The 7,500-nt window shown below is 48.1% G+C and overlaps 1 long non-coding RNA gene across 1 annotated transcript in view; it reads left to right on the plus strand.

The window, feature by feature from the left end:
* LOC133121371 (uncharacterized) overlaps positions 1-7,500 on the plus strand; it is a 37,819-nt gene that overhangs the window by 46 nt on the left and 30,273 nt on the right. The window contains exon 1 of the long non-coding RNA XR_009708000.1: positions 1-150. This exon is cut by the window's left edge and continues 46 nt beyond it. This is a non-coding gene — a long non-coding RNA (uncharacterized LOC133121371). The remainder of the gene's footprint in view (positions 151-7,500) is intronic.

Here is a 7,500-nt window from a genome sequence, read left to right on the forward strand (position 1 = left end):
CAGGGAACAGGGAAAAGCCCCCCCGGACCGTCCTGATCTGCCTCCGGGCAGCGCTGCGAGCGAAGGAGCCACGCACACACCGTCACATTCCCGGGGAGATGCGCGCCAACACTACGGGATAAATGGCTGCAGTTTTCAGGACGCTGCCAGGTAGCTAGTTTCGGCGCTATTGCATGCTCATATATTTTTAGTATTACTGTTGTTTTAAGTGTGATATCGCTGAGAGTGAAGGGGGGAAACGTACGGCAAAAGGGGGTGGTGCGATATGCGTGTAAAATGGGATATGGCACAGAATAGGCTATGGTGAAGTTAAGGAAGGTTTGGCACGAAATGTTAATGCCCATGTTTAACACCCCAGTTTAGACTGTTATTACTAAAAAAAAACATATAGTTTGTAATGTATCTATGCTTATTGATACTTTGTCTGGACTGTTGCATTTTTAATTTTTTTTTATTTTTGGTAGAAAACCAAACGCTAGTAGTCTTGTCGCGTTTTGTAAAGCTAGGACATATTTCTCAGCGTGGGACAGGCTCATTTTTATGCAGCTAGCTGGATGATATGTTAAATCGCGATTTAACGGGGACATATGCTAGCATGCTGCCCGTTCTATGAAGGTGAAGCGACGTTACAGCTGGTGTCCGTTATTAAAAACGTGTTGTGAGATAGCTGTAGCAAGCTAGTTAGCTGGCTATCGCTATTGCCTTTAGCGACTGTGATAGATTTGCATTATTCTACGCTAGTTACTGTCCCAGGTTACTGTACTGTGCGGTGTTATTCTATGAAGCAAGTGGACTGCTTGCGGCGCCCGTTTTTTATTGTACCTGTGAAGGATAATTTTTTTCCTGGAAGGTAAACTATTCGTTAAGCAACAGTGCCGCGCAGCCTACTGTAGGCTATCGTGCCAAAAATCGCATAATAAGCTTCGTTGCCCGAAGACATTGCAAGGATAACCCAGCGATTGTGATGATTAATAGGCTGTTATGTCAATTTAGCGGCGGCAATAAAGAATATTAACGGAAAACGGCTCTGGACAGGCGCAGAACACAGCTTCCTGGAGATGCCCGTTTTCATCAATTCTTGTAAGTGGTAGGGAGGGAAATCGAAATTAATTTGGCGACCCTATCACAGCTTTGAGAGAGGCATATATTTAGTGGACAGTTTTTTTTTGTTTTAATTGTTGTAGCCTATGTCCGGTTTCGTTTTTAGACTAGGCTAAACATTTTCCCCGAATGGAAAGTGCAATGGGATAATTTGAAACAATAGCTATATTTCACACCCCAGACATACGTTGGTTAATATCATTATATTAGCCTATCACTACTGCACAATACAGCGGAAATGTCAGAGATACCATGTTAGTTTTTTTTTTATCAACGGTGTTGTTGGCGTAGCATACTGTAGGCAGATCGCTACAGTAGCTATATCATTGCGTCGCCGACGGCAAACGGAGAGCGGTTCTACGGCATTTTACGGCATTTTCAAGGTACAGCTGCCAATTTCAAAGGAGCTTTCTGTGTACAGTCATGCGTCCCGTTTAGGGGAATCGCTTACAGCATGACAATCCAACGGGATGGCTTACTAGGCTACCTGTGTGAGAAATTACCCGCCTAGAAACGGCTGTCTATCTGCCTGCTTTTGTTAGACTAACCTGAAATCTGTACAGTCAAGCTGTCACCTATCTCGCCTGTGACAAATGGGCTATATAACGTGTTTTTCTTTCCATTGTTAATATTTGTTTTCCTTTGTTGGCACTGATAACTGAAATGTGTATGTCATTAATGCATGAGCGAGTTTTTAAAATTTATTATTTATTTATTTATTTATTTAATAATTTGGTGCCGTGCTAAATGGGACCTCGTTAACGTTAAAGTGCACGGCATCATCGATCGGCGATGTGCTGTTTAGTGACACTTTCGGCTCCAGTGCAGCCGCATGACTGGGACCCTCCGCCATCCGCGCGCCAGACCTCTTTTGATTAAGGCGAGGGGTATTTCAGGACAGCGAGAGGTGCCACACGGCGTGTGCAAATGGAACACGCCGCTTCTGAAAATATTAGTGATGTAATGTTAGCAAGACGGCAGCGACTGGGTCTTCGGGCGTGAAGCCTTTGTGTACACCGAGTTCTTTTGCGCTATGTTTATGGGTGCTTATTGCTATTTTATTATCATATCTATAAATGTTTGCATGATTATGTTGCTTGCGAATATTGTGTGACCCCAAATGACGCCCCCCAAGAAAGAAATGACAAGAACACTGCATTAAAAACATTTTTTTTTAATAACAGGATAAATGATGCCATGTTGCCTTAATAAACGCAGAAAACACACCAATCTGTCATATGCAGTGTGGGTGGTTTTAGCAGTGGTGATTTTGGTATGTCTGATTGTCAAATAGGATTTTAGGTTGGCTTTGTGATGGGTTCAGATTTTTCACTGCTAACAGGGTGCCGTTGTGGTGGCATCGCCTCCCTGAAATGCTCCCCCCTGGAACAGGGTTTATATTTCGTCTCACCTCGTTTTAACCAGGTGGTCTGGGAACTGGGTTCTGGTCTGTGGTGGATCGGGGGGAAAGGCACTTGCTGTTAAAAGATTGCTGTGTGCTTGTGGTGATGTACACGCGTCACCCATAATGGTGCTTCTGTGACCAGGGTTACCAGGGTTACTGAGTCCTCCTGCAGAGGCCCAGAGGTCACCCTGCGTAATATAGATGCTAAATTAATATTGACCCTCAGGAACATACTCCATTGACAAGCAGACACGTTATTATTGTGATAATAATTTAAATTTTGTTTCGCTTAACAAACAAGGACAGAGTGTTCCAGGTACCGTATTATATGGGTCGGCTAGAACTGGCAGATTTAAACAGGCAACGCACAGTGAGTGAAGTCTTTCTCTCTCCCCCTCTCTCTCTCCCCCTCTCTCTCCCTCTCTCTCCCTCTCTCCCCCTCTCTCCCTCTCTCCCCCTCTCTCCCTCCCTCCCTCTCTCTCTCTCTCTCTCTCTCTCAAACTGAGTCAAACTGTGTTTTGATGGGCGTGTTGAGTGTTAATGTTTGCATGAGACATCGAGGCACATTTGGCTGCCCGTTAACCATTACACCATCGCCGTCCTCCGCTCTGTTTTGATAACCTTTCTTCCCCAGTTTGTGCGGCTCAGTCCTGGCTCTCTGGCGCCCGTTAAACGGAGCGTTTGTGTAGGAGTGCTCTACGCCCTGCGCGTAACGGCGAGACCCCTGGGTTTCGAGCGGGAAAGAGCCCTGCTATCAGATTCCACAAGCGCTACTTCCTCCATCCCGTGTGTGTGTGTGTGTGTGTGTGTGTGAGTGTCTGTGTGTGTGTGTGTTTGTGTGTGTGTGTGTATTTGTGTGTGTGAGTGTCTGTGTGTGTGTGTGTGTGTTTGTGTCTGAATGTGAATGTGTGTGTGAATGTGTGTCTGTGTGTGAGTGTGTGTGAGTGAGTGTGTGTATGTGTGTGTGAATGTGTGAGTGAGTGTGTGTATGTGTATGAGTGTGTGTGAGTGTGTGAGTGTGTGTGTGTTTGTGTCTGAATGTGTATGTGTGTGTGAGTGTGTGTATGTGCGTGTGTTTGAGTGTGTGTGTGTATTGTGTGTGTGTGTGTGTGAGTGTATGTGTGAGTGAGAGTGTGTGTGTGTGTGTGTGCGTGTGTGAGTGTGTGTATGTGCGTGTGTTTGAGTGTGTGTGTGTGTGTGAGTGTGAGTGTGAATGTGTGTGTGTGTGTGCGTGTGTTTGAGTGTGTGTGTGTATGTGTGTGTGTGCGTGTGTTTGAGTGTGTGTGTGTGTGTGTGTATGTGCGTGTGTTTGAGTGTGTGTGTGTGTGTGTGTGTGTGTGTGAGTGAGTATCTGTGCGTGTGTGTGTGTGTGTGTGTGTGAGTGTGTGTATGTGCGTGTGTTTGAGAGTGTGTGTATGTGCGTGTGTGTGTATGTGCGTGTGTTTGAGTGTGTGTGAGTGTGTGTGCGTGTGTGTGTGTGTGTGTGGCATCGGGACGGGGAGATTGTGTTCCCTATTGTTCTGCGTGTTTTGGGGCTGTCCCGCTGTAATCCGCGGGGAGGGCCGGCCTGGCGTGCGAGTGATTACCCGTTTCACACGCTGGGTTCACTTCGGGGCTGGGAGTGAGGGCGGGGATGCTGGGGGAACTCTGCCCGTGAGTCACGGCAGAACGGGAATGATGGGGCGTCTCTCGTGGTCAGGATCTGTTTCACAACTCTGTGTCTGTTACATCGCTCTGTCAGGGGCAGTGACAGTGGAGGTTCTGTTCTTCAAGGATCTAATTTCACAAACGTTCCCTGAAAGTACATTCATGTTCTCTTCAAATGAGTTGATAGCAGGTGCGTGGTGCATTGTGGGTAAAGTGCGGCGCACGGCAGGCCGGGACGTTCAGCCGCTTCCAGGGAACGCTGGGATTTACCGAGCTTAGCTCCGGAAAGCTGGAGGGCATCTATAGCCAGGAATCTGAGCTCAGCTCTGCGTCTCATGATGATCGGAGTGGAAAAATATTTGCTGCAGTGTTTTTATTAAAGCAACTTCCAACATTTACCTTCAGCTTTTCAGCAACTATTTATAACTGCTCTGAGCGGCTTTCTGCTGAGGTATGCTTCAGCAGGTATACCTCTCCCTCTCTCCTTCTCTCTCTCTCTCTCTTTCACTCCTTCTCTCTTTCTCTCTCTCCCTCTCTCTTTCTCTTCCTCCCTCCCTCCCTCTCTCCTTCTCTCCCTCTCTCTTTCCCTTTCTCTCTCCGAAATATGTAATGAGAGGGAGGAGCCTGTTTAGAATATGTAACGAGAGGGAGAAGCCTGTTTTGAATATGTAATGAGAGGGAGGGGCCCGTTTAGAATATGTAATGAGAGGGAGGGGCATGTTGTGAGTCACAGGTGAATCCTACTGTTTTCCAAACCCCTCCCCCTCAGGTGTGATGGACAGATAAGAGCACAGACTCTGGGCCGTACCTGGCTGTTTGATCTTCTTTGAATCTAGTCTATAATATGCAGGTAAACAGAGGAGCTGGCTTTGGATGTGATGTTGCCATAGTAATCAATACAGGTGCAGTCTTTTAAGGTACACATGTTTATGTGTGTGTGTGCTTGTGTCTTTGTGTGTATGTGAGTGTTTGTGTGTGTGTGTGTAAACGTGTGTGTGTATGTACACAAGCATACTCGCTCACACGCATACATACACACTCGCATACACATGCACTGGACTAGGTAACTGCAGGTGAGGACATTATATAACATTGAATCTCAGGCTGAAAGTGTGGAGTCAGATTATTGGATTATCTCTCGTAATTCAGACTAATCCTATTCCAGCCTGCACTAAATCGGCCTTGTGTTTATCTCGGAGAAGAGACAGCAGTGTGCTTTTTGACTTTGGGAAAAGCAGATGCTGCACAGGACATGAGAAGTGTGCATATTGTGCCTTATCCAGACCCTTCTGTAGTTTCCTCTAATGTTTTTCTTTGCACTTTGTGTATGTCGCTTTAGGATAATGGATAAAATTGTCTGTGCGTTTGGGGGCAGTAGATTCAGTAGAGTTATAGTGTGTTTGGGAACACAAGATTCGTAGAGTTAGTGTGTTTGGGAGCATCAGATTCGTAGAGTTAGTGTGTTTGGGAGCATCAGATTCAGTAGTTAGCATGTTTGGGAGCATCAGATTCAGTAGAATTAGTGTGTTTGGGAGCATCAGATTCAATAGAGTTAGTTTGTTTGGGAGCATCAGATTCAGTAGAGTTAGTGTGTTTGGGAGCATAAGATTCAGTAGAGTTAGTGTGTTTGGGAGCATAAGATTCAGTAGAGTTAGTGTGTTTGGGAGCATCAGAAGAGTTGGTTGGGAGTCTGGGCATTCAGTAGAGTTGGTTGGGAGTCTGGGCATTCAGTAGAGTTGGTTGGGAGTCTGGGCATTCAGTAGAGTTGGTTGGGAGTCTGGGCATTCAGTAGAGTTGGTTGGGAGTCTGGGTGGCAGATGGGAAAACGCCGTAAGTCCTCACAGCCAGGGGGGCACGGGCAGGGGATGGGGTGTGGGCGTTGGGTATGGGCGTGGGGTATGGGCGTGGGGTATGGGTGTGGGGTATGGGTGTGGGGTGTGGGCGTGGGGTGTGGGCGTGGGGTGTGGGGTATGGGTGTGGGGTATGGGCGTGGGGTGTGGGTGTGGGGTATGGGCGTGGGGTATGGGCGTTGGGTGTGGGCGTGCGGTATGGGCGTGGGGTATGGGCGTGGGGTGTGGGTGTGGGGTATGGGCGTTGGGTATGGGCGTGGGGTATGGGCGTTGGGTATGGGCGTGGGGTATGGGTGTGGGGTATGGGCGTGGGGTGTGGGCGTGGGGTATGGGCGTGGGGTGTGGGCGTGGGGTATGGGCGTGGGGTGTGGGCGTGGGGTGTGGGTGTGGGGTGTGGGCGTGGGGTATGGGTGTGGGGTATGGGTGTGGGGTGTGGGTGTGGGGTGTGGGCGTGGGGTGTGGGGTATGGGTGTGGGGTATGGGTGTGGGGTGTGGGTGTGGGCGTGGGGTGTGGGCGTGGGGTATGGGTGTGGGGTATGGGTGTGGGGTGTGGGTGTGGGGTGTGGGTGTGGGGTGTGGGCGTGGGGTGTGGGCGTGGGGTATGGGCGTGGGGTATGGGTGTGGCCGAACCACAGGGGGGCTGTGATAGGTGTGACATTGGGAGCGGCAGCAGTTTTTTTTGGCAAGCGCCACACGGCTCACACACAAATATGTTTCAGTGAATCCTCAGTTGACCTGGGGAGTCCTGCAGCCAAATGTAGGGTCCAGATTAGGCTAAACATAGCTGCAATGCTAAACTTACCTGCTATGCTAAACTTAGCTTCCATGCTAAACTTAGCTGCTATGGTAAACTTAGCTGCTATGCTAAACTTAGCTGCTAGGCTACACTGTTTCCTGTACCAGCTAGTTTAAGCCACAGTGAAGTAGTGTTGTTTTTGTTTTTGTTTTTGTATGTTCTCGTGGCAGATGGCGTTTTCTTCTCAAGAAACAACACTGCAGAGGTGTACAGGGCTAGCTCTGGTCAAGCTAACCATAGCAGGTGCAGGTGTTAAAAGCCGTGACTTTCAGGGAGAGTTGTTTATATGTCATAAATGCACAATCACCTGGAGCTTTTGGTCTGTCTGACAGCTGATAGGAGAATGATCGGAAAATAAACCTGATATTTACTTTCTCCCATTTTGGATCCCACAATCAGGACTTCCTGGTTGATTTAATCTGGAAAAATCACAACCCTGTTCCAATCGTCTCTGCCATCCTGTGCCCCTCCCGAGGAGGGGCTGTTTGGGTGGTGGGGGAGAACATGTCCACTCGCAGACCTGAGTATTGAGTTTGACTGTGTGTGTAATTCTGTCCCCAGTAGAACAGTAGTGCATGTGTGTGTAATTCTGTCCCCAGTAGAACAGTAGTGCGTGTGTGTGTGTGTAATTCTGTCCCCAGTAGAACAGTAGTGCGTGTGTGTGTGTGTAATTCTGTCCCCAGTAGAACAGTAGTGCGTGT

Source organism: Conger conger, chromosome 1 (assembly GCF_963514075.1).
Source record: "Conger conger chromosome 1, fConCon1.1, whole genome shotgun sequence".
NCBI classification, from domain to species: Eukaryota; Metazoa; Chordata; class Actinopteri; order Anguilliformes; family Congridae; genus Conger; species Conger conger.